Source organism: Rhinolophus sinicus, linkage group LG02 (genome assembly GCF_036562045.2).
Source record: "Rhinolophus sinicus isolate RSC01 linkage group LG02, ASM3656204v1, whole genome shotgun sequence".
Taxonomy (NCBI): Eukaryota; Metazoa; Chordata; class Mammalia; order Chiroptera; family Rhinolophidae; genus Rhinolophus; species Rhinolophus sinicus.
This window is the reverse complement of record NC_133752.1, coordinates 159,093,910-159,121,455: the sequence shown is the minus strand read 5'-3', so window position 1 is coordinate 159,121,455 and position 27,546 is coordinate 159,093,910. Positions and strand designations below refer to the sequence as shown.

Here is a 27,546-nt window from a genome sequence, read left to right as displayed (position 1 = left end):
GTTGGACCCGCCCCCGGGTAAGTGGGGAAGGCGCGGTCCGCCCGGGTCGAGCACCCTCTGGAGTCATCCAGGATACTGCCTGCCAGGGCGGCGCCCAACTTTAGTTGCCTTGCTCGGCGTCTGCCCAGCCCTCGGAAACGGTGTGATTTCCGTTTGATTGCGGAGGGGCCGCCCTCCGGGCAGGTGCGCCCTGAAGAGTCAACTTATCTTCCTAGACTGAGGTTTGCCTCTGGGATCCCCGAGTGAGTAATGTGTCTGGTTAGTCAGGCTCTGTCAGAATGTTCGAAACATTTCGTGATTTTCCTGGACCTGAGGCTGAGAAGGGACTAATTGGTCAGGCGGAAAAAGCAGTAAAGGGAAATATGCCAAGAAGATGACATGTGTGAAATAAGACTTTTTAAAATACGGTAGGTTTTTTTTCTTCTTCTTGGTACAACTTCAGGGACTATGTATTTTGCACAGATGTAGTCTCAGAAACATATGTTCTTCCTCATTGAGAGCTTGTTTTCTCTTACAAACACACTTTGTACCCAGTACTCTGTATGCTCACCGACACCTCTCTTACAAACACACCCACGTAGAGAAACTCCAGTAAGAGGTGCTAGGGAAGAGCACTGTTAATAGGTGATACTTTTTAATAGTCCTGCTAAGGGGTTTGACTAAGTCCTCGTTATGACAGGCTGTAGGGGGCCAGGAAAGGGCCTCTAACTTTCAATCCATCTTCCACAACTTATATTTATCGCGCTGTCAATTATGTTTCACTTGTAATTGACTACTGAGACCTTGAGAGCTACGCTCAATAGAAAGGATCCTTAACCTTCAAATTTACAACATAAGCCACTTGTCCTGATTTTCCTCGTCTTGAGAGGCAGAAAGAAAAACATCTGTCCCTGGTATTAAGGAAGATAATCTTCCTTTTGATTGCTTTGGTTTGTATGTTCTCTTTCCTTCAATCATTCAATTACTGCAAAACTCCACTTATTCAGGTCTGGAGTGGTTGGAGAACACAGCTTTCTGCTACCCCATTTTCCTAGGCACACCCTTCTTTCTTTATGCACACACTTAATGTACAGGTCAATGAGCTTCCAGGGAACAAAGAGGAAATCAAGGGGCCCCACCCCTGGACAAGGAAGAAGCCACCCTTTCTCAGCCAGCCACATGGCCAAGTCCTTATGGAATATAGTACTTAATATAGCGGATGGTCAGTCTTGGAAGCAATTCTTCCCATTCCAGCAGGACCAGTTTGAGGTAGATCATACTTTGTGAAGAGCTCGATTAGGTAGCCAGGTGAAAACATCCAACCCTGATGCTGAGATTCAATTGAAAAGAGAGGGGTGAACAGAAGGGGAAGTAATGATAGAGATGTCCAACAACAAACTCTGTTCCTGTTTCCTCCTTCTTCCTCTCTCCGTCTCCTCTTTGGGCAGCTCTGAGAGTGCTCCTTTGAAAGATGATTTCCGTACCGGCCCCCACTGGGTCAGCTAGGGCACCCTTTGTTTTTTTGTGCCTGGAGAGCCATAACTTACAAGGGCTCTGCCTCCATCTAGATCCCTCTTTAGGGGAGTGGAGAGGCATTTTTCTCATTTGTTTATTGGATTGAGTCAAATTTCATTTACTTTTTTACTCTGAAATTGATTTTTTTTTTTCTTTTTAAGTGTGATGTTTTAATTGATTATCCTATTAGGTAGGTACCAATATTGAGCATGTAGAAATCTTGTTATTGGGTAGTTGGGTGATTTGACAGGAGGTAGATGGTAAAAGCATAGTTTGTGAGTGAGGCAGATCAGGGTTAAATCTTAACTTGCCCTTTATAAGTAGTGTGGCTTTAAGCAAGTTTCTTTACATTTTTAAGCCTCAATTCTCTTACCTGTAAAATGGGAGCAACACAAGTACCTACCATGAGGTGCTGCTGTGAGGATTAAATGGTAAGTGGTTATGAGAAACACTCAACAAAATAATTGTTCAGTGCTCTTTAACAAACTTTCCCCTGAGATCCAATTTTGGATTTTCTCACCTCCTGCAGGTCTCTGCTCATCTCAGCGTATTTCAATAGATACTTATGGACACACATAGTCACTATCTCCTGTCTCTGCTTAATTTTTCTCCACAGCACTTATTTTCATTACACATACTTTATGCTTTACTTATTTAATTGTTGATTGTTTCCCTACTGGAGCATAAGCTCCATAAAAGGAGGGATTCTGTTTTATTTATTGCTGTTCTCCAGGTTCTAAAATAGTACACATAGTAGAAAATACGTATATGTTGAATGAATGAATGATGCATAAAGGCACTTAAAATAGTCCACAGTATATAATGAGTGCTCAACCACTGTGAATAATAATTATTTAGGTTTTCACACTTTTGGTAACTTACCATCTTTTAAAAAGTCAGGTAGATATCATTATATATTCTAGATATTCTACAAATTAGCTATGTAATTTTCCCTATAAATATAAAAACAAACTAAACTGAGATAATTTTTGAGTACTTGCAGAATTCAATGATTCAGGAGAACAATTCCTTTGAAAGTAAGATCAACATAAACTCATTAAAAGGGTACCCTTGGAGGTGAGAATCCTGTTGTAATAGTATTAGTTAATTACAGGGTGAAGAAGTATGCAGATTTTGGCATTGTGCCCCAAAACATAGTCTAGATGTGCTTCTATTCCAACAGAGTGCAGGCCCTGCCATGTTTCCTGGGAAAGCTGCCTAGTCGACTTCCTAAATGGTGAGCAAGCCCTGAGAGAACTGATAAAGGTAGCTTCTAGCCAACAAATTGAAGAAATAAAATGCTATGAATACTTTTGTGGTGTTTGGCTGTACTACAATCTGCTACTTTTAAATGTTTAGGCCCAGTTTTGAAAATCTCTTCCTTTTGTTTTAATTTACCAACAGAATCTGATAAAAGAAAAAAAATAGTAGAACCACAGGAATGTAGAAGTAGAATGTAAATAACAGATAACCAAATTACGAGGCTCCAGTTCCTTCTGCTGGGAACTCACAATAAGGATTCAGAAATTCTTGAGTGTTATGCTTGCATTTTTATCTGACTTACACACTATAGCTCTAAAACACTAACCTTTTATAGTTTTCAAATCTAAGGTTAGGGCTTCCTGAGACTAATTTTATTTCCTCTGACCATATATAAATTCCAGTATGGGAAATTTCAACATGCAAACAATTGAGGAAGGTACTAGAAGATTAAATATAGTATAAATTTTAGGGCAGATATAATATTTTAATGGAGAACAGTAAAGAACATTAGTGGCACCAAAACTCTTTGATTTATATTTAAAAAGTAAACTCTACCATTTTCATGAGTGTCTTCTCTCATGAAATATTTCCTGTTACTATTTGTACGCTATTGTCTATTGCTGTTAAAAAAAAAAAAAGTATTTCCTAAATTAGTGTAAGAGACCTGACAGATAGAAACTTTAAAATAAACCTCAGGTTTTATTTCCTTTTTAAGCAAATGGATGTGTTGCCAAGGCAATGGGTAGCAGTTTTATCATTAGCCACATATAACGAAAGTGAATCAGTACTGCAAAGGAAGCTCTGAATACGGAGGGACTGAACACCACTCTCCAACGGTGACTTTCAACAGCAGTGCGGGTTAATGTGTTTACCTTGAATGCAGACGTTCTTTGTGTCTGCCATTTTGGATATATTGTGAGTCTGTAGGTCTGAAAATTCTTCTTTTTAAAAGATCCCAAATATGGTGTAGGAAGTGGAAACCAGGTGAGCGACCATGAGGGCTGGCAGTGAGCAATCTGTTCATGGTTGCTGAGGCTTTCAAGGCAATAGGCATAGTTCATGGGCATGTGTGAGCTGGGTACATCAGTTAAAATCGTTACCTAGTGGATGGATGATCACAGCTGCTACATTAATGGTTGTCAGATCTTTCATCATCTGATGGCCAGAGAGGCTTCTGAAGGGAGGGGACAACTTGGTGAATTTCCATCATGCATTCCTACCTTCATTAGAGACCATGGTCCTCTCTTCTTTGTCTCTGCCAAGAACCTAGCAATGAGATAACTAGCAGGTGCTCAATAAATAGTTAATTGAGTATAACCTCTCACCTATCTGCGTTTTGAATAATTTGTTTGCCTCTGAGTGGGCCCAGGTGCAGTTGAACAAAAGGATCTGGAAGGAGGTGGCCTGGCCTGAAACAAAATCTCTGAAGTGACTTGAGTCTCTAGGGGAGCATAATGTTTAGTGATTTTTAGTTATGAAGGTAGTAGAGAAATTCAGTAGAATTCTTTTTATAACTTTGTAGAGGATCTTGCACTTCAGTGTCACGTATTGTTTGAGTTATTTAACTTATTGCACTATATACTTTTTAAGTTGTTTGAACATTATTTGAATACAAGATATTGATTGATACATGTGTATATTCCTTCACAAATAAATTATCTAAATTTTTAATTTATCTCCTTTTTTTATGCACGCTATCATTTCCTTGAAATTCTCGAAATGGAACTATTACATTCCATATAGAAAAATAATAATAATCTGACTTGGATTTTAAAAGCCCCCATCCACCCCTTTATTTCCTTCACAAACATCATCATAGAATGGTAGAGTGATATAAATGTGTGCTTGAGTCCAGAGCTGGGTTTGATTTATTGCTTTACTATGTGACCTTGGGCAAGTTACTTACATTCCCCGAGCTTCAAGTTCTTTATTTGTAATGTAATGTGGTGTCATCAATAGCACTGCCCTCACAGGATTGTTAAGAAGATTCATTTAGATCCTAAATATAAAGAACTTTGTATCAATTATCTGTAATTGCAGAAAAACCCCATCCCAACATTTAAGGGCTTAAAACAACAATGATTTCTTTCTCACGATGTAATCGTTGAATCCATAGTTCTTCTATGGGTCTGGCTTGGGTTCACTTATATGACTGAGGTCAACTGGTGGCTTGGCTGGGACTGGATGGTCTGAGATAGACAGCCATCTCATCTGTCGGAGGCTTTCGGTGGTATGGCTGGCTGGAACAGCTAGGATGGAGAAGCCTCTCTTTCCTGTGCCCTCATCTAGTTGGGGCTTCTTTACAGGGTGATCTGGAGCAGTGTTCTAAGAGAGCAAGAGCAGAAGCAGTGGGCCTAGGGTCTGACATTTGCTCAATGTCACTTTGATCACATTCCATTGGTTAAAGCCAGTCACAAAACCAGCCCAGATTCAAAGGGTGGGGCAAGAGATGCAACTTCTTAAAGGAGAGACCATAAAATTTTATTACAAGCAGTATGCATGGAGGAATGGGAGGAGATGCTGTGACCATCTTTGCAAACTCTCTGACATCCTTAATGCTCAATCAATGGTAGCTGCTATTATCATCATCATTAGTATTATTATTATCATCCAGAATTTACATTTCTCTCGGATGTTGGCAGGATTGTTTCTACCTTTTGATGGCTAGAGGAACTAAGCCAAAGGAAAGCAATCTTGATTTACCCAGAATTAGTGGATACTTGTAGCTCTTTGCCTGTTATACCAGTGAAGTTTGAACTCTATTCAGAGGAACCTTGGATATCTTTAGAAATTAAGTGCAGTTAACTCAGACCTGTTTCACTGGATGTGAAGGATTCCCTGTCGGTCCTTTCCTGGAGTTCCAGTTTGTTCAGCTCGGTGAGGTCACTGGTGCTTAAACAATTATCATCTTGGATTTTATTCAGAGTATACTCATTAATAATTTAAAAAATTAATAAAAATGTACAATTAAACCTTAAAAGGGATTAAAAGTAAAATTTATTATTGTGGCATTCCTACTTATTATAAGGGAAAAACACATGATACCTTTACAATAGTAAAAATGAAAGTATGCTATTCACTTGGAATATAGTTGCTATAGTCCAAAAGAAAATCAATTGCCAAGAAACGACATGAATCAGGAAGGGTAGACAATTGTTAGTCCAACCCCATTATTTTACATTGTTATTCCACTTTTGTTTTAGTCTGTTCAGGCTGCTATACAAAACACCACCAACTGGGTGGCTTAATAACAACAAACATTTATTTTGATAAGTTCTGGAGACCGAAATCAGCAGATGCATTGTCTGGTGAGGACCTACTTCCTGGGTCACAGAAGGCATCTTTCTGCTGTGTCCCCACAAGGCAGATGGGGAGGGATCTCTCTGGAGTGTCTTTTATAAACCACTGCTGTACCCATTCATGAGGGCTCCCCTCCCATGACCTAAGCACCTCCCAAAGGCCCCCACCTCCTAATACCATCACATGGACATTAGGTTTCAACATGTGAATTTGGAGGGGATACAAACATTCAGACCATAGCAATTACGTTCTGTTCTCTTTTATTAGGTTTGCAGCATGGACCCCAATTTAAAAATTGTCCAGGTGAGGTTGGGTGGTGTCTTTTATTATTATTATTTTTAATGAAATATACCTATGCATTCATTCTTTTCTCTTCTGGAAGATGGTTTTCCCACACCTTCATGGGACTGGCATTTTCCTGTCATTCAGATTTGCTTAAGTGTGTTTTTCCAGGACCCATCAGCTCCAAGTCAAGTAGTTGTTTCAATCTAGGTGCGGAGGGTGCAGCTCACATCAACCCGTGTGGGGATCCTTGTTGTTAAGAGCACCACACTCTAACCAACGAGGCTAACCGGCTGCCCCTCAGACTTGTTTAAATATCTTTTCATCAGAAAGAATTTCCCTGGCTAGCCAGTCTGAAGTAGCAAACCTGTCACTTTCTGCAAAGTACTTACTGTAACCTGATAGTTTTCTTATTTATAGAGGTATATATGTCATATGTGTTACTTCTCTGCTAGAATGTAAGATACATGCAAGCAGAAACTTGTTCACCAATTCATCTGTAGTTCTTAGAATCCATACATATAGTAAGCTCACAGAGCTTGTTAAATAAATGTGTGATAGAAATATATTTTAATTTTAGTTCTCTCTTCTTTAATAGAGTTTAAATGTGGGGACAAATCTTTAGTGTTTATTTACAAGTACGTGGTTTATAATAAAAGATGGGATTCTGAGGCTGATTTACTTATTTTGTTTCATTATTATTTTTAAACTTAATGCTCTGAGTAACAATATGCTAATTGAAGGTAAGGTTAAACAATTGCCTGTTTTCAAAATTTGTTGTAGATCCTGGAACCTCAAACCCAGAGCTTATTGCTGAGTTCTGGCAAATATCCCAGAACCACCCTCTAAATCCTCCAATCAGCAAAGGCCATTTGGTAAGCCCTGGATTTTCATGGTTTCAGGGACAGGTCTAGACAGGACACATACTTCTGCATCCCTGAGCCCACCTGTATTATCTTTATAACCCAAGTTTTCTTGCAGTAACTGAAATTCCTGAATATCACTATTGCATTGAACTAAACAATTTCAAATTTAGAACATGTTCAGGTTTGCGCTTTTTGAGCTTAAAGTCTTATAACTCAAATAGCAGGAATCCTTTTGAAGAACTGTTCTGGCCATAGAACCAAAGTCAAATAGGAATCCTAGTGATGGCTCTTTGATAAAGTAGAGGAGGTAAGAAAGAAGTCTCTCTGAAGTTGTGACTGTGGCAACAGCTTCTAAGAAAATGGCTCAGAATAATTTGCGGGGTATTTTCATTGACCCTACTAATATTTAGATGTTCTAGATTTGAGCAGAAATATTTAGCTTTCGGGCCATGAATAACAAGGCAATTACTGACTCAATAAATCAGATTTCAAATATGCTATTCAGGAAAGTACTTAAGTGAGGAAATGACCTTGGTAACAATCAGTGTCTAAGGGATCAAGACAGCATTAATTATCCTGGCTTCTAACATCTTCCCCATCAGCCTTACCCTACCAAGCTGACTTTATCTCACTGTATGGAACTCTCCAGCACAAACATTTAGAAGTAGCCAGGCTAAAATTTTTATCAGCCCCTAAATTGTTGGTGCTTATTTCCTCTTATTTTCAGTGGCGGCCTACTTTATTTCTACCCGTCTTTTAAGGTCCAATTCATACTTCCTCTCCTTTGCAAAGTTGACTTCATCTGTCCTCGTGGTTTTCTCCTTGTCCCACCCCTCAGACTCCTTAGAATCATTTGCTTTTGCTTGTGATAATTAAATGAGATGACATTTTTTAGGAGCTTAGCCGAATATCCTGAATATAGATGCCTGTTTTATGTTTGCTTGCATATATAAGGCACTTAAAAATTAGGATATAAAAAAATGAATACTAAATGCATGATATGTAAAGAGATATAGCATAATGATTAAGAGGTCAGCCTCTAGAATTAGATGCACCTGAATGATTTTCCCTACTCTGTCACTGAATAGTTATTTAACCTTGGTCAGGTTGTCTGACTTCCCTAAGCCTTAGTTCTGCCTTAAGATGGGGATAACAAATAGTACCACATTTAATAGGATTAATACGACAAGTAAAATAACATATGAAAATTCTTCATACATAAATCATGAAGTGCTATGTGACTGTTAAATACTATCTTTCATGTTTTAGATATGTATCATCAAAGTAACATATTGTTTTTAAAGCCAGCAATATGCAAGACAGTAGCTAGGAGCTTGGTATCCAAAAGATGAAGGCACATTTTTGCTCTGAAGGCCTTTCCATTGCAGAATGTAGACAGGGGGGTAGAACAAAAATATGTCAAAGTTAAATGACAATAGCATGTCAAAAATTATTCAAAGCAAGAGTAATGTAGGCGGTATGGATGATGTGCCAAATTAATTGGAAAGATGAACAGTATTCCCGAAGTCCTAGGAATAAGAGATCACTTTCCTGGTGGTGCAGTCAGGGAGGGTATTTGTAGAGACTGTGGTTGGGTATTAATGGAGTTCAGTCTTTAGGGTGGGTAGAATTTGATTAGGTGGAAAGTGGGTAGAGGGTATAAGAAGGTAGGCAGCAGAAATGTGGAGGTAGAAGAAAAGTGTGATAGTTCGAAGGCTAATAAGAAACTAGTCAGATTAGAATAATTCCGGCTCCTGTCTATAGACCCAGTTGAATATCAGAATCAAAGAAGCAAGTTTAAAAATTACACAGATTCTTGGGCTCCATTGCAGAGCAATTAAATCAGGATCTCATGGATCTTGTCTGGAATCTGTAGCTTGAAAAATGCTTTCACTGTGATTCTGATGAACAGCCAGGTTTGAGAACCATAGGGAAAAAGGATCAATGGGCCATAGTGCAAGAAATTCAGTTGAGGACCAAATTCTAAGGCTTTGAATGTTAACAGTTGATTTTGTACTTTATACAACAGCACGTATCAAATTTTAGTAATATATGGATAATTTTTAGAGGCAAAAATGTCTCTGGGGACCCTATGAGAAAACTGCAGTTAGTCAGTGGAGAGTCACAGAAAGTTTTGGGGGAGTGACAGTGCCCTGAGGTATGCATCTCAGCTACTGATCTACTTACTTACAGTCTCTGCAATGGAAGGGAACAGGGAGATGAGTTGATAAACTAAGATCCCACAGTGGTGGTTCAGGAGTAATAGGGATCATAGCCGAATTCAGGGCTCTCGAGCAAGTGTTTTCTCAGGCAGAGGAAGAAATGGTAGCAGAAGCATTTGTTATATAGGAGGTTTAAAAAGACCCCTAAGAAGTCTGGTTGCCTAGGAGGTTAAGACTGCTGCTTTTCTTTTCTCTGTTGCCTTTGGCTCTTAACACAAGCAACCCTTGGGACACTTTTTAACTGATTTGTTTGGGAAGCCCAAATTTATATTCCTGTCCTTAAAAAGCGATTCCTGTATAAATTTTCTCTGGTCAGCTTCTTAATTTACAGCAGTGTTTATTAAAGCATACTCTGCAGGGTTCCCGGAGACCCTTTCGGAGAGTTCTGGAAAGTAAAACTGTTTTCATAATAATACTATTGAAACTTTACCTGCCCTTTCCACTGTGTTGACATTTACACTGAGGGTGGAAACCAGTGGTGTGGTAGGAGAAACTGTTGGCCAGGCTGTGGTCCAGCATTGCACTAGCAGCTCTTTATCTTTACTGCCACACACTTGCATAACAAAGAAAATCCACTTTCACTTAGGAATGTCCTTGATGGAGCAGTTACAATGATTAATTTTATTAAAGCTTGATCTTTGAGTATGTGTCTTTCAAAATTTCTGTATGACTCATTTGGAAACACACATAAAGAACTTCTGCTGCATACAGAAGAATCAGAGTTGTTTTGAGGGAAAGCATTTGCGCGGCTGTTTGAATTGTGAGTGAAACTAGTCCCTTTTTTCATGAGATATTTTTCACTTGTAAGGACTGACAAAATATCATTATTCAGACTCGGGTAATTGGCAAGCTTTTTTTGTTTGTTTGTTTTTAAAATGAGTGAACTAAGCCTGTCAGTTCAAGGACACAAACTACAAGTACTGTGTTTCCCTCCAAATAAGACCTAACCGGAAAATAAGCCCTAGCATGATTTTTCAGGATGACATCCCCTGAACATAAGCCCTAATGCGTTTTTTGGAGCAAAAATTAATATAAGACACGGTCTTTTTTCAGGGAAACATGGTATTTGTTGCAAATGACAAGACTCAAAAAGCTGAATAAAAATTAGAATTTTGGAAAACATATATCTGTCACAATCCTGACCTTGAAAGCTTCTCACGCTTTTCTGATGAGCTTGATGGTGATGCTAATAAACATGATCATTTTTGTTATTGTATAATGAGATGTGTATCAACATTTGGAGGAGCTACAGAACTCGGTGAGCCAACATTTATAATGCTACAATCATGCATGGATGAAAGAGCTATTCAAAGTGCTTAATAAACAGATGGATTTTAATGTAACCAAGGAAGACAAATTCATTAATATCATGTCAGATTCCACATCACAACTAACCTTTAAGATTCTATCGTTCCTTAAGTTTTCATGTAGTATCAAAGAAAATGCTCATAAATATCTGAAAAGGCTGTTGAATCACTCCACCCTTTCCCAACTACAGATTTGTGTGAGGCTGGCGTTTCTTCCTGTACTTCAGTAAAATAACTTATCACAACAGTTTGAATGCAGAAGTAGGAATGAGAATCCAGCTGTCTTACGTTAGTTGCAAATATATAAAAATTCCACCCTAATTGTTATTAAATATTTTAATTTTGGAAAATACAGTTACCTTTCCAAGAAATATGTATGTTAATATATAATGGCTCCATTGTTTTTAAAAATTCTATTTTAATTTCTAGTTCAATAAATATTAATAGACATGCCCTACACAATTCAAACTCTTTGGATTCTTTAAAAATGTTTGAGAGTGTAAAGAGTTACAGAGACCAAAAAGTTTGAGAACTGCTGGTTTAATTGAAGTTGTTCTACCTACTCCTATAATTTTTTTTCCCTCTAATCTCATTGGAGGCTGATGACAAGAGATGTGCTACATAAAGTATCACAGCTGTTTCTCAAATAGTTCAACATAAAATTACTGTATTACTGAGCGATTCCACTCCTAGGTATACACCAGAAAGAATTAAAAACTGGTACTCAAACAGATACATATATATACACATGCTCATAGCAACACTATTCAAATGAGAAAATAACCCAAATGTCCATCAACAAATGAAGAGATTAAACAAATCATGATATATCCACGTGAAGAAATATTAGTCATAAAGAGGAATGAAGTACTGACACATACTACAACATGGATGAACCTTGAAAACATTAAGTGAAATAAGCCAGACACAAAAGGTCACATATTGTATGATTACTTCTATATGAAATATCCGGAATAGATAAAGTCACAGAAACAGAGAGCAAATTGGTGGTTACCAGGAGTTGGGGGAAAGGGGAATGGGAAGCAGCTGCTTTGTGGGTACCGGGTTTCCTTTTGGGGTGATAGAAATGTTTTGAAAGTAGATAGAGGTGGTGGTTATATAACCGTGACATAATAGATGATATATATCACTGAATTGTTCACTTTAAATTGATTACTTTTATGTTATGTGAACTTCACCTTAATTAAAAAAATCAGAGCTGGGTGATCACTAGACACAGGACTTGGCACTCAACGTGGATTCAGAATTTCTTTTTCAATTTTACCCAAGAAAGCAAAATGAGTGGTATCTGTTTTCTTTCTGTTGGCAGTGTTTGAAGTATCTGGTGCTAGTATAATCATTATTTTGGCTGTTATCAGACTTAGCTATGCAATTTTTGCTTTGATATTCTTCCCAGTTGTTGTGTCAGGAGGAAGGCAGAATGAGGCAGTATACTAAAATTAAATCAGTATGTCTTACATAAATGATTGGTTGGATGAGTCTGTGTTTGGTCACAAATTTCCTTTGAAGTCTAAAAGCAAGCAAGAAACTTGAGATTATTGACATTTCCTACAGAAGAGCTGAAATGCACTGAGTGTTATTGAAAGAACACAAGAAGACATTATAATTTTGAATGTATCAGCCAAAGGTAGCGCCACTCATTGGGTGCTTTTTCCAGGGTATAGATTCTTCTGTGCCTCACTCAGCAGAATTTTGGGAACTATTCTAAGTGTGTAGGATTGTGACAGAGCAGTTGGCTCTCAGTTCCGGGGTTTGCCATTGTTCTCTCTTCCCTGGTAACCAGAAATGATAATGACTCATCAAGAAGACTGCATATTATATCATTATGTGGGGCTTTTTATGTTGAACTTGTAGTCTAATTTTCCTTGAAGTCCACACACTGGACACTTAATTGGTGAGTAGCAAGGTGATTATATTTCTGATAAGACAAATCAGCATCTAAAGGAAAGAGCAAAAACCTGAAAAGGTATTTGTGTTAGGATTTCTGACTTGAAGATTAGGGTGTGGGGGAGGAGGAGGCAATATTTTGGCTTCACTTTTTTCATTGTAAAGACACATTAAGGTTACTATTTACATAGGATTTTGTGAGAGAATGTACATATGTATATGAACTATTTTATACCGGATTAGGAGAGTAATTGGCCAGTAAAGGGAGTTATTTAAAAAAATACATATTTTACATATAATGTGTAAATTTAGTAAGGGAGTTTGTTTTTATTATTAGGCATAATTCTGGAACTAAGATAGTGCTTTTCATAAAAGGGAAGACTAAGCAAAAGGAGATGGAATAAGCTCAGCTTTCCTTCAGTTGAAAATAGATATATAAATAAAGCAAAATATATAATCATTGCTATTAAGGGAATGTATACTGTATAACATTTAAAGAAGAGAAAAATACAGAAGCGCTACAAAGGAAAGGAGATGAAAGAAAGAAGGGTTGAGCGAGAGATCAAGTGCATCCAAAAAGTTCATTTTGAGTGGCATTTGAGGTTGTGAAAATGTAAAATTATTCAGTTACATAGACTATCAGGTCAGCGTACATTCTCTAATATTATAAATCACGAGAGGTGTAGGACAAAGTGGAACAGAAATTTCCAAACCTTACTGATATTCAGAATCACTTTGAGAAACTTATAAAAACATAAATGTCTATGCCCCACCCCAGAGATTCTGATTCTGTAGTTCTTGGGTAGAATCCAGTGATCTGTGTTTTAAAAAGATCCCCAGATAAATTTTGATACACAGCTACGTTTGAGAACTGCAGACATGGGAATGAAATATTTACCTTTGTCCAGTACAGTAGTATCTGCCTAGCCCCTTCCTGTAATTCCCTTCTCTTTGCAGAGCAAAAAAAAAACAAAACACAACATTGTGGAATAACTCAATTTAAAACAGGAACACTGATTACCTTTTGAAAAATGTCCGTGAAGAAATATTAAAACTATATTTGTCTCATTTTTCTTTTCTGGTGACTTATGGAGCCAATTTCTATCCTTCTCCAAAGCTGGGGATGAGCTACTGCAGTGACATCAAGTGGTTGGTATAGGGCATTTTCTTTTTCATTTGGGACTTTGACTTGGATATTTAAATGAATTAACTTAAACCGGGTGTTGTTCCCCACCTCCCTGCCCACACCTCAGTTTGAGAATGTATTCTTTAGTTCCTGCATACCTCACTCACCAGAAATGCTAAGAGAATGACAAAACAACAAAATTTGACCCTGACATGTGATGCTTTGAGTGCTATCCAATGTAAACATCTTTGTTTAGTTTACAGAGCCAGGTGGTTTTAGTGAAGTGCAGGAAAGCCTAAACTAAACTCTACATGCAAAAACGATGATACAGTTGATGAGACTGGCAGCGGTTTTAAAACAATTGACTCATAAATGAGAGAGCACTGTGAACTTGACTAAAGTGAGAATCCATCAGGCCGATGCCACGAAAACTCAATGAGTCTATGACGACGGTCAAAGCTCCTTTCATAACCATCCATAGTGAACTAAGACTTAGGTATCCAAAGAATAACAACACTCAAAATGTCTTGATTAAACAACACAACAACAACAACAAAGTAAAAGTAGATTTGGAACACTTTTTTACTTCAAAGACCAAAAATGGTTATTTATGCATCCCACTTGATGCAACTTAGTAAGTGGAAACCAGAATTTTATAGGTTAGAAATTGAGAGGTGGCGGTCAGGATTTTTACCTTCTATTAGCATTCACCATAGATTTCCTTTAAACAGTGACCTCACAGTATTTATTTTATGACTAAGTTTATAAAACTTTGATATACACCGTTTAAAAATACAATTGCTAAACAGAGACACACCCAAATAACAAACAAAAGAAAGAAGAGGAAGTTAGGCAATTAATTGGCATGTAGACATTTAGTTGTTCTGGACTGTGGTGCTTCAAAACACTGGCAGTGGAAGAACATTCAATTATAAAGAAAAAACCCAGAGGAAACGGGATTACTCTTGGTGCCGGGGATCATGAGTCTGTATGTGGAACCAAAGATTTGGTTAAAGCCATGCCAATGAAGCTAGATTAGCCACTAATGCCAGCCTACCTATGCTAGTGCGAGAACTGGGAAACGAAGTCACCAGTTCACAGGAAGAGCTCTTTATTTTCCTTCCTGTGTTTTTCAAATGTCATCTTTCTTAGTTTTTCTTTTATTCATTATGTCTATCGTACGCTTCTAACATCTGAAACTAAATGGAAATATGTTTCATTTTAGAACTCTAGATTTAGCCGTCTTCTAAGTGGGGAAAACAATGGGTCCTTAGTTTCAACTCCTTGAAGCGCACTCATTTTAAGTCACAAGTAGAAGGCTGATACATTTAGAAACTAGGCAGAAGGATAATTTATGTAAAAACTAAAACCAGCAGGAAGCTGATATGGTGGGTCATGGACTTGCTGCTGTAGACAATTTAATGACCAGAAACACTAAAACAGAGAGACAAATTTAGACTTGTCTGAGTTATCTATTTTTGAGCTAAATGTCCTAAAATTTGTGAATGACTAAGTGATGAGGCACCCCTCTGCATGTCACATTCTTATGCGAATAATAGGGAGGGATTAATTAGTATTTTTCTTTAGCTTCTGAGTAATAATAAATCATTCTAAGATGAGAAAGAATTCTTTGCTTTGCCTTAAACTCAGAGTGTGCCTGGATTGAAATATTGGGAACTTTATAAATCCCTATGAAATTATCTAAAGGCCCCAAATAAGAAGGTAGAGTTTTCACTTTTATTTTACCCAATCAGATGTTAAAAATGGATTGAACAAAATTGGACACAGAAATAGCATAAACATTTATATTGCAGGCAAATCTTTCTATATTTCCCTCCAACCCAGGGGTATGTAACACTGAGTAAGCAGGTGATAAAGCCAGAAGAGTAGACTGGACCAGAACATGATGACTCTTACCTTTTCTTCAGCAATAAAGAAAATGCTGTCAAGAAAACAAAAGAGATGATCATATCATATAATTGGTAGTGGTCTATAAGACATATTGGTGGAGGTAGGGAGACTGGCAATTACTGTGGCTGGAGAAAAGGAGGGTTGGCTTGTGTGATCTACTGTGGCTCTCTCTCTCTCTCTCTCTGTCTCTCTGTCTGTCTCTGTGTCTCTTAATTTAAAAAGATTGAATGCTCAAAAAATAAAGCCAGTTGAATACATCTAGTCATTTGTTGAGGAAAGGAAATAGTCCAAGATGACAGTAAAATTTCAAGTCCTAGTAGCTGGGTTAAGACTGAACCCGTTCTGTCCCTATCTACACTGGCATTGACTACAGTGCTACTGCCAGCCTAGGAGATCCTTTCTGTGAATCACAAACGGTTATCTTAAAAACAACAACAACAACTGTCATAGTGATATTTTTTGGACAAGATAGTTTACTGTCATCAGTAGAAAAGTTTTATAACAAGGACATAGTTATGATGTGTTTGATTGAAATGGTGCCCTTTGGATGTGGTGGTTTCGGCAATGCTCATCCTACACAACCATATGCAGTTATTTTAAGTGTTGCTTTTAAGGAAATCACAACCTTTCATATAAATCAAGGGAAAGAAGAATACATGGTCAAGAGTGCCAAATGCTGCAGAGGCAAAGGAAAATGAGAAAAGACAAACGAATACTATGTGTAACAATTAAAAGGGTCATTGGAGATTTTTTTTTTTGAGAAAAGAATTTCATAAAATTATAAATCTTTTGGCTCAAAAATTCTTGAGATATCTTTTAACTTCCCCCTTTTCCTTCCATTTTTAAATGTGGAAAAAGTGAGACCCAAGAATTTAAGGGATTTGCCCAGTCTCTAGGAGCACGATCTAATACTCTACATTTCTTTCGGTCTCGGGCTTGTGTCTCATATTCTTCTATCTTTATTATTGTTTTCCATAAAGATCTTCTGAGCTAATATGCGTTACTAATCACTTTAACTTAGGGTATGTGAAAGCCTAATGGGCTAAATCCTGATAAGCAAAATTAATACTGGAGAATGAAGGAGAAGAACATCGCTGACAGCCTGGGATGTACCAAGGGCCATCTATATTTTTTTAGAGGAATAACTCAGAATTTCTTCCAGTATCTTCTTTCTTCCAGAGGAAGGCTCTTCTGTGCATCTCATCGCTGGAATAAGGCTCCATGTTTTGGGGTAGATGAGGAGAAGAAGAGATGGGTTTTAGACTAGGTAACATCCAAAAGCATTTCCTTTTCTACACTTGTCTAGCAGAATGATGAGGGGAAAAGCTACATTGCCCAGGGTTGAGCAATTACTAAGAGATGAGATGGAGGCAGTGTGGGGTGACTGTTTATGAAATAAGTTTGGCAGAGAATGATAAGAAGTGGCTAGGAGTGGAAGATAATGACATTAAGGAAAAGAAATAGGAAGAGATAAAAATACAGTCTTTATCGGATATTTTTAATTCTGATTCAGTCCCATTCCTGGGTGCTCTTCTAACCCATTTCCTTATTTGTTAGTTCCTTCTTTCAGACTACTTTGAAAATTAACTTTCTGTAGGAAGTCTTTCTCAAAATAATTATCACATCATATGCTACTGTATATTCTATACACGACTTTTAGAGTTATATGTAGTAATTATTATATACCTTTGTATGTGTTATGTGCTTTTGTTCAGTTTTTTAAAATTCAGTATTTCAGGGATCAGATTTCCTATATCCAACCCTAATATTTCTACACATACACACACAGACACACGCACACATACACGCATGCACTAAAATATTGTTCTTATTTTTGCCATCCTCTTCAAGTCATCTTTAAGCCTTTTATTCTATCTTGAAATATTACTGAGCACCCTGTGTGATGAAGTTATGAAGTTATGGATAAAAAGTGAGGCAGATATAACTCTGGCTGCCATGCTGCTGTTTTCTGCTCCTGGAGGACTGGGTGGCTTTGTAGCCCTTACAGCTATTTATTTACCCAACAGTGATTGCCTCTCTTCCTCCATGCTAACTGAAACTTCTTTTGTTGAGATTTTGGACAGGCAGCAGCCATGGGCTCAGGAAAGTTAACCACCTTCCTCCTTGTGCAAGAGGAAAACCATAACTGACTGAGCCAGTCACATTAATCTCATTCTTCTTTGCCAGTGAGGAGAGGGTGGTCTTGGTTCTCATTGTGGCAATGGAATATAAGGGACATCGCCGGAGACTATGGGACAAACATCGATCATAGAGAGAACACTTGGTGGGAAGCTACTTTCTGAAAGTCCTTTGACTTCTTTGCTAAGTACACCGTTGGGAGGAAGTACTGTCTGGAACTACGAGAGCTGTCTTGTGTCCTTGCTGTAAAGGCCAAGAGAATCTTAGATACTCTAACCTGGAGCCCTGGCACTTTGAGCGTCTAAACTGCTCGGAACTACCTGCCTCTAGATTTTTGTTAACCATAAATCATATCTTTGTGGTTTAAGTCTCCATTAGTCAGTTTTCCCTTCCTTTTTTGATTACTTGCATCTGAAAGCATCCTAACAGAACCCCTGATAGAAGGCCTGTCTATGGAGGGCAGGGTTGCTAGGTAGGAGAAAGGTGAGATCCAAAGCAGTTAATTCAGGGGAGTTGTTTATTAAGGAATATTTGAAATAGTGCAGCTGGAGGAAGAATAATTATTGGGGGCTAAGAGTAAAGAGACATGGAGAAGGTCCCCAAAGTCTAGCAAATGCCTGCCATCCAAGATTACAATAAACACTTATTAAATGTTGGATAAAGGACAATGCCGACTGTCAAATTTAGCATATATGATAAGAATAAGGGAAGTCAAAGGCCGGGAGGATAAAGAGATAAAATTCATTTTAAGAAATAGGTCAGGAATGGGAGAAGATAGTTGCAAATTATACCTCTCATAAGGGACTGATATACAAAATATGTAAAGAACTCATACAAATCAACAATAAAAAACAAACAATACAATTAGAAAAATGGGTGGAGGACCTGAGTGGACACTTCTCCCAAAAAGACATACAAATGACCAACAGATATGTGAAAAGATCCTCAGCTTCACTAGCTATAATGGAGATACAAATCAAAACCATAATGAGTTAAAAGTCATGTATGGAATATACAGTAGCATATGATATGATAATTATTTTAGGAAAAACTTCCTAAGATAAGTAAAATTTCAAAGTAGTTGCAAAGAAGGAAATAGCAAATCAAACCTCACACTGGTTAGAATTACTATTATCAATAAGACAAGAAATAACAAGTGTTGAAGAGGATGTGGAAAAAAGAGAACCCTTGTACACTGCTGGTGGGAATGTAAGTTGGTACGGCCTCTGTGGGAAACAATGTGGAGATTCCTAAAACAACTAAGACTAGACCTACCATATCATCCAGAAATCCCTCTTCTGGGTATCCATCTGAAAAATTTTAAAACACTTATTTGTGAAGATATATGTACCCTTTGTTCATTGCAGCATTTTTCACAATAGCCAAGATGTGGAAACAACCCAAATGTCCTTTGACAGATGATTGGATAAAGATGTTGTACATATATACAATGGAATATTACTCATGCATAAAAAGGATGAAATATTGCCATTTGTGGCAACATGGATAGATCTTGAGAGCTTCATGCTAAGTGAAATAAGTCAGATGGAAAAGGACAAGAACCATATGATTCCTTTCATATATGGGATATAAAATAACAAGCAACAAACGAACAATAAAACTAACAAATTCATAGATACAGACAACATAATGGTGGTCATTAGAGGTGGAGGGAGGTAAAGGGAGGATAAAGAGGGTAAAGGAGGTCAAATGTAAGTGACAGAAGAAGACTAGACTTTGGGTGGTGAGCACACAATAGAATATACAAATGTTGTATTATGAAGTTGTACACCTGAAACTTATATACTGTTATTAAGCAATGTTATCCTAATAAATGTAATTAAAAATGGGGGAAAACAGAATCCCTATACACTTAAAGAATTTCTAAATTTTGGGGGGAGATAAAACATGAGTATAAGGAAAATGCACTGTAGAAGATCAATAAAGTACAGATAAATGACTGTAGAAATTCAGAAGTGGGAAGGATTTTTATTTAGACAAATCAGTAAATCGTGAGGTAATGATATTTGAGATAGATTTTGAAAGACAGAATTTGACATGCGAAGATAGCGGTAGGGTCAGGCAGTGACAAGAGGAGCAAAGCCATGGAGTCAGAGGTGAAGAATATGGTGGATTGGTGATACGGTGCCATTTCTCTCCTTTCCTTTTTGTGCATTCACTCAAAATAATCTAATTTTATTTTTTCAAATGTTTAGGTTATTTTAATTTCATTTTTTATTTTTTAATTGTGGTAAAATACAAAAACATAAAATTTACCATCTTTTTAAAGTGAACTGTTCAATGGCATTAAGTATATTCACATTATTGTATAACCAATCTCCAGAACACTTTTCATCTTGCAAAACCAAAACTCTATACCCATTAAACAACAACTTCCCATTACCCCCCACCACCTCAGCCCTTGGCAGTCACCGTTTTACTTTCTGTCTTTGACTACTCTGGGTACTTCACATAAGTGGAATCATACAAAAATTTTGTCTTTTTTGTGATTGGCTTATTTCACTTAGCATAATGTCCTCAAGGTTCATCCATGTTGTAGCATGTGTCAGAATTTCCTTCCTTTTTAAGACCGAATAACATTCCATTGTGTATATATTCCACATTTTGCTTATCCATTCACCTAATGATGGACACTAGGCTTGCTTTCACCTTTTGGCGATTGTGAATAATGCTGCTATGAACATGGATGTACAAATATCTTTTTAAGACCCTGCTTTCAATTCTTTTGTGTTTATACCCAGAAGTAGAATTGCTGGATAATACAGTTATTCTATTTTTAATTTTTTGAAGAGCAGACATGCTGTTTTATATAGTGGCTGCACCATTTTATATTTCCACAAACAATGCATAAGAGTTCCAATTTTTTTACATTCTTGTCAACACTTGTCATTTTCTGCTTTATTTTTTACAGTAGTCATCCTAATCGGTGTGAGGTGGACTTTCATTGTGGTTTTGAAAGCATTTCTCTAATGATTAGTGATGTTGAACATCTTTTCATGTGTTTGTTTGTTGACCATTTGTACATCTGCTTTAGAGAAGTGTCTATTCAAGTCCTTCGCCCATTTTTAATTTTGTTGTTGTTGTTGTCTCTTGTCCTTTTTAAAATGCTTAGTGTTAATGGTTAAATTCTGTTGAGTCATGTAGTTGGGCTTCACAGAATTGGTGTAGAACACCTGTAAAGCTTGCCCAGTGGCCAGTATCATGCATATGCTTCTGAGTAACAGCATAATAGTACAGCTGATGAAGCAGTCTAGACTTTGTTTCCTTAGGCATGATAAAGTAAAAAGTAATTAAACTCACATGTACATACACATATTTATTGAGTGTCTACTATATGTTAGGCACAGTTCTAGATGTTTTATATATTGAAATATATACATAAAAATTATACATTTCTTTTTGTCATAAAGCTCATCTTTCAAGGGGGTGAAAGAGATAGTAAACTATTAATTGTATAAATGAGTGAAATGTGGTGTTAAGTAGTGATAAGAGCTGTGTTAGGATTGCTTTTTTATTTATTTTAAGCATTATGGAGTGCCTTGGTATAATTTTCTTCATGTTTCTTTCTTTTTTTTTTTTTAAAGACCACTAACGTGATTTATTCATGACTGTCTACATAAGAATGCTAATGTTTTTTGTTTTTCTGTTTTTTTGTTTGTTTGTTTAAAGATTTTATTGGGGAAGGGGAACAGGACTTTTATTGCGGAACAGTGTGTACTTCCAGGACTTTTTTCCAAGTCAAGTTGTTGTCCTTTCAATCTTAGTTGTGAAGGGTGCCATTCAGCTTCAAGTTGTTGTCCTTTCAGTCTTAGTTGTGGAGGGTGCAGCTCAGCTCCAGGTCCACTTGCCATTTTCTAGTTGCAGGGGGCACAGTCACAATCCTAGTTGCAGGGGGCACAGCCACCATCCCTTGCGGGAGTCGAACCAGCAACCCTGTGGTTGAGAGGACGCACTCCAACCAACTGAGCCATCCAGGAGCTCAGCGGCAGCTCAGGTCAAGGTGCCATGTTCAATCGTAGTTGCAGGGGGCGGAGCCCACCATCCCTTGCGGGACTCGAGGAATTGAACTGGCAACCTTGTGGTTGAGAGCCCACTGACCCATGAGGGAATCGAACTGGCAGCCTTCGGAGTTAGGAGCATGGAGCTCTAACTGCCTGAGCCACCAGGCCAGCCCCTTCTTCATGTTTCTTGTTCTTGGGATTTGTTGAGCTTCTTGGATGTATAGCTTAAGATTTCACCATATTTGGAAAAATCTTACCATTATTTAAATAATTTTTTTGTCTTCCCCCTTCTTTAGAAACTTAAATTACATGTAAATTAGGTTGTTTGAAGTTGTCCTGCAGCTCATTGATATGCTGTTCCAGTGTTTTTTTTTTTCCAGTCATTTTTCTCAGTGATTCATTTTGGATAGTTTCTATTGATATGCCTCAAGTTTACTAATGGTTTTTTTGACAGTGTCTAATCAGCTATAAATCCTAACCAATATAGTTTTTACTTAAGACATTATATTTCATCTCTTAAAAAATTTTTTTATACCTTTTATTTCTGTACTTAATGTGCTCAATATTTTCTCTATGTCCTTGAACATAAGGAATATATTATAGAGAATGTATATTTTGATGTCCTTGTCTACTATTTTTATCACCTGTATCTTTCTGAGTCTTTCTACTGATTGATTTCCTTATTATTGGTATTATTGGTGCTATTTTCCTTCTTCTTTGCATTTCTAGTAATTTTTATTGGATGCCAGAGATTGTGAATTTTACTGTTGAGTACTGGGTACTTTGTATTTTCTATTAATTTTCCTGAACATTATTCTTGGATACAGTTATTTGGAACAGTTTAATTTTGAGGCTCATTTTCAGCCTTTGTTGGGCAGGATGAGAGTACCCCTTAGTCTAGAGCTCATTTGCCCCACACTGAGGCCTTTTGAGCACTCTGCTGGGTGGAAACATAAGCATTTTCCAGCCGTGTGTGAGCTCTGAAGATTATTCCCTCTGATCTTTTCTGGTTGTTTGTTCCCTGACCTCAAGTAGTTTTCTCATATGCATGTGCTGAACAGAACTCAGCTGAAGACTTGAGGAAGTCCTTCTTAAGATCTCTGGAGTTCTTTCTCTATGTGGCTGTAGTAGGGGAGGAAAAAGTTTTCCTTGACTCTCTTAGGGTCGCTGGCTGGGTGTGAAACTACACTGACAAAAAAAGATTAACAGGAGAAAAGTACACACATTTACTTAATGTAAGTTTTACATGACATAGGAGCCTTCATCAGGAAAAGAAGACCCACAGCAACACCATGTACTTTTTTGCTAGGTTTGATGAAGGGTGAACAGTCGTAGAGGAATAAGATAGGTTAAGGAAGATGAGGTAATTGTAGTAAACGGGGAAACTTAGCAAGGCTTGTTCATTAGGATTCTTTTCTATGTCCCTTTGTCTTCAGAGATAAGGATGTTTCTTTCCTCCAGGTCTAGCAAGGCACCTCCCACATAAGGGTTTTATGGCTTATTTCAGGAGAGAATGAGAGGGGAAAGGTCAGAGTGACCTTTTGGTTTTGCTGTTTTCTCCAACTCTTTCAGCTTAAAATATCCAATATGCGGCGGTGTTATATTTTGGGGTAGCATATTTTGAACTCCACTGGTCCCTCTTTTCTGGCCCTCTCTCCATTAATGCTAGGAGTCTTGGCCTCGCTGGGCTCCCAGCTCTGTTTCTTCAACTCTAGGAGATCCCCAGACTTCTCCTGGATTCCTTTTCCCTGAGTTATGCCTGGAAACTCTTCAGGGAGGAAGCTGGGCAATTATAGTGTTTGCTTTGTTTGCTTTCCTCCTCTCAGGGATAACTGTGTTGCATTGTTTGATGTCCAGTGTCTAAACACTGTTGTTTCGTATATTTTATCTTGTTTTTCAGTTGTTTCAGACAGGAGAGTAAATCTAGTCTCTGGACATGAGGACACTCAAGTAGATGTATCAAAAGACCAACATGATGAAGAGCTGAGGCCACTTGCCAACAACTATCCCCAAATTGTCAGCAATGTAATTGAGTCTACTTTGAAGTAGATCTGCCAGTACCATCAAGCTTTCAGATGATTGTAGCTCCGTTTGCTATCTGGACTCTGAGCCAGGACCACCTAGCTAATCCAAGTCCAGTGTTCTGACCCATGGAAATTGTGTAAGATAATAAATGTTGATTGTTTGTTGTTTTAAGTTTTGGAATCATTTCTTATGCAGCATTAGATAACTATTAAATATTTTGGTACCTCGGAGTAGAGTGCTGTCATAGCAAAACTTAAAAATGTGGGAGAGGTTTTGGGACGTGGCAGTGGGTGGCAGCTGGAAGGATTCTGAGGAGAGTGTAAGTGAGAGTCTAATGTGTCCTGAAGAGACTATTAGTAGAAGCCTGATGGCCTTTCAGAAGGTTGCCAGTGAGGGCTTCAAGGGAATTGATAAAAATGTTTTTGGAAACTGGATGTAGGAGGTCCTTGTGTAATGGCAGAATGTTTAGCAACACTGTCATCTGAGGTAATGTAAGAAACACAAGATACAGTTCAGGGGATTTCCAGGCAAAGTGTTGAGGGTGCTTACTTACAAAGGCAGAGAGAGAGAGAGAGAGGGAGGGAGGGAGGGAGGGAGGGAGGGAGGGAGGGAGGGAGGGAGGGAGGGAGGGAGGGAGAAAGGTAAAACATGATCTGCTGTGAGCTGTGACCCATGGCTGGGCTGAAAGACAGAAGCCTGGCCCTCCTAGTTTAGAGGGAGAGAGAAGTAGGAGGACTTCACACCTAACAGCTGCTGCTTTGTCTGTCTAGGTGTGGAAGAGAGGAGTGGTGGTGGTAGTCTGTCATCATGTAATAAATAGAGCCTGAGATTCGACTCTCCCTACAAGCTTCAGGAATGTCAAGGCAAAGATCTGTAAACACAAAAACTGTGTGTGTGTGAGTGTGTGTGTATGTGTGTGTGTGTGTTGAATAGAGGCCATTTCTCAGTAATCTAAGTTTGTATTTTTTCAGATTTTAATACAAGTTTTGGGGTTTATATAATTTTGAAAAAATAAATACAATTCTATCTCTGCCCTCCTCTTCCTACCCACAATGACAGATTGTATTTTTCTGCATGTAAGTGCTTTGCTTATGAATAAACTAATTCTTGAAATATGTATGATGTTGCATTCCACTCTGCTCTTTGTACTTGGAAAATATCTATAGCTGCAGAGTGGAGTGTGTCCTGGAGAACTTTTTATATGCACCGGCTATTTATAGTGGCAAAGTTCAGGTCATGGTCTTTAGCTCATGACCTTTTATTCCCCAGTAGTTACTTTCTGGTTATTTAAACAGAATGGAGACATTAAAAATAACCTTTTTCTTACCTGCTAATATACCTGAAGTACTGAAGTCACCTGACAGTTTATAATTGTCTCCTTCATGGTAACTGGGGCTCCAATTTAATGTGATCTTGGGACCACTGATTATCATGGAAGTTAGAGTACAAAACACCAACATAAGGGTTTTAGTTACATTCTTTGTGCAGCCACGGCTTCTGATATTGAAAAGAAATTTTCTTGGACTTTTTCTCCCACTAGATTCCATACTCTAAGCCTAAGGTATGTTTATCACACATTCACACAGGAAATTAAAAACCACAACCATAGACTAGATTGTTGTATCTCACTGAGAAACTTCCCAATAAAAGGCTGAAACAAGTGGCTCATTGACTCCATTGAGACAATTAAGTGAGTGAGGTTCCTGCCAGCTCAAACCTGCCTGTGAGCTCTGTCTCCATGATTTCCTTTGGTAGGTTAGGTGTTGAAAATTGTTCATACCAAGGTTAACACATGGAAATAATTCCTGAAGAAGAGAATTCAAGGGAGCAGGAGATTAATATGCACTCTGATTTTTTATTCAGGCCATTGGTGTCTTGGAAATCAATGTGGAAATTATGCAAGAAGAAATTAATCCCCAGCAGGTACTTTGTGAAAAGGTTGCGCCACATCAAATGGCATAGGTAATAGATACTGCATAAATTTAAGATGCAATTGAGGGTTGAATCTCACTGGGAAATGGAAATGCCTAGATGACAAAATGATAAGTGACTATATTAAGCCTTTTAAATACTTCATTTTTACCAAGTGCAGTAAGCCAGATGTTCCTGTCTCCTCCACTGCTATTGGTGGCCATTATTTTCTGATAATGATTTCACAGGGAAAATTAGTGTATTTCCAAGTAAGTATCCATTCTGATAAATAAAAGCATGATAAGCAGCAAATCCAAATGGAAAAAGTAATCAATTAATTAGCAAAACCATCTCTATCCCTGCTAATAATTAGAACCTTCAGTCAAAGTTGTAGTTACCTTGCATATATTACTTACTGAAGAAATTTGATAAAGCACTATAGTTCCTATTCTAAAATTAATGTATAAATGTGTATCATAGGGAAACATAAATATAGTCTTAAATATAGGTCTATGAGCTGAACTGTGTCCCCCAAAATTCATATGTTGAAATCCTACCCCCAGTTATGTCAGAATATGACTGTATTTGAAGATATGATTTTTAAAGAGGTAAAATGAGGTCATCAGGGTGGACCCTAATCCAATATGACTGGTTTCTTCATAAGAAGATGAGATTAGGATATAGACATACACAGAGGGAAGATGATGTGAAGACACAGGGAGAAGACGGCCATCTGCAAGCCAAGGAGAGAGATGACAGAAGAAACAACCCTGTCAAGACCTTGATCCTGAACTTCCAGCCTTCAGAACTGTGTGGAAATAAATTTCTATCGTTTATGCCAGACAATTTGTGGTACTTACTATGGTAGCCCTACTGAACTAATACAAGGTCTCACATGGCTGCTTTGAGAAAGAATGGGAGAGTCTAGGAAACTGATCTTTATCATTTCTGGGGAGTTATACCTGGAGTTATATGCTGGAAAAGCGTGGAGCGGTAATAAATAAGCATGGAGGGGTAATAAGTATTAAGGAAGAAGATCTTATCTGTTGAATAAAGTCAAACATGTACTTCTGAGCTTAAAATTACTTTGAAAAGTAATTTTTTAAACGATTTAAAATTACTTATTTTTAACTTGTCTTTAGGGAATTTAAGCACTAATTTTTAAAATGGCTTATTAAAAGGACAAATTCATGGCAAGACCTGGCAGACACTTCCTGTGGTAGAAATGTTACAAAAGTTTGTTTAATGTCTTACTTCTGGCTATGTTCTTTCTGATGTGCATTTCAGCATTGGGAAAAAAAATCTGGTGTTAATCCAAGTTTACATTGGTATCTTCTTTACCTGAGTAGTGACTGTGGGTTAGTCGTCATTATAGGCTCTACAATACCACAGAGAGTAAGTGAGACAAGGCCCCTGACTTACATCTTATATACTAGTGGTAGTGTTGATAGTGAGATCTATAATAATCAATCAGTACATAAACATGATCTGTCATGATTTCTATGCACAGAATCCTTGTGTAGGAATCACCAAAAGGAATGCCATTTTTTTAGACAAAAGCAGAATGCTGGACTTATTTATGATGGTTTCCAATGTGTTATTAGGCAAGTGATTTTTCTCTAGCTCAAAATCTCTTTCTGGGAACAATTAATTTTCCACTCATCTTAATCTTAAGATGAACTATCATTGGGACTTTTAATTCTTTAATTTTTTAGCCTGGCGGTGGAGACCAGTAAGGGCCTATATTAAATGATAGTAGACAGATACCAG

The 27,546-nt window shown here is 37.7% G+C and overlaps 1 long non-coding RNA gene across 3 annotated transcripts; it reads left to right on the top strand.

Moving 5' to 3' along the window:
- The first annotated feature begins 27 nt into the window (after positions 1–27).
- Positions 28–24,918, top strand: LOC109449695 (uncharacterized). 3 transcript variants are annotated; one of them, XR_012494019.1, is made up of 5 exons: positions 28–407; positions 6,325–6,360; positions 7,123–7,214; positions 23,741–24,001; positions 24,636–24,918. It is a non-coding gene; the product is annotated as an uncharacterized LOC109449695 (long non-coding RNA). The 3 variants fall into 3 exon arrangements; XR_002137744.2 differs by lacking the exon at positions 6,325–6,360; XR_012494020.1 differs by lacking the exons at positions 6,325–6,360; positions 7,123–7,214.
- Positions 24,919–27,546: the final 2,628 nt, after the last annotated feature.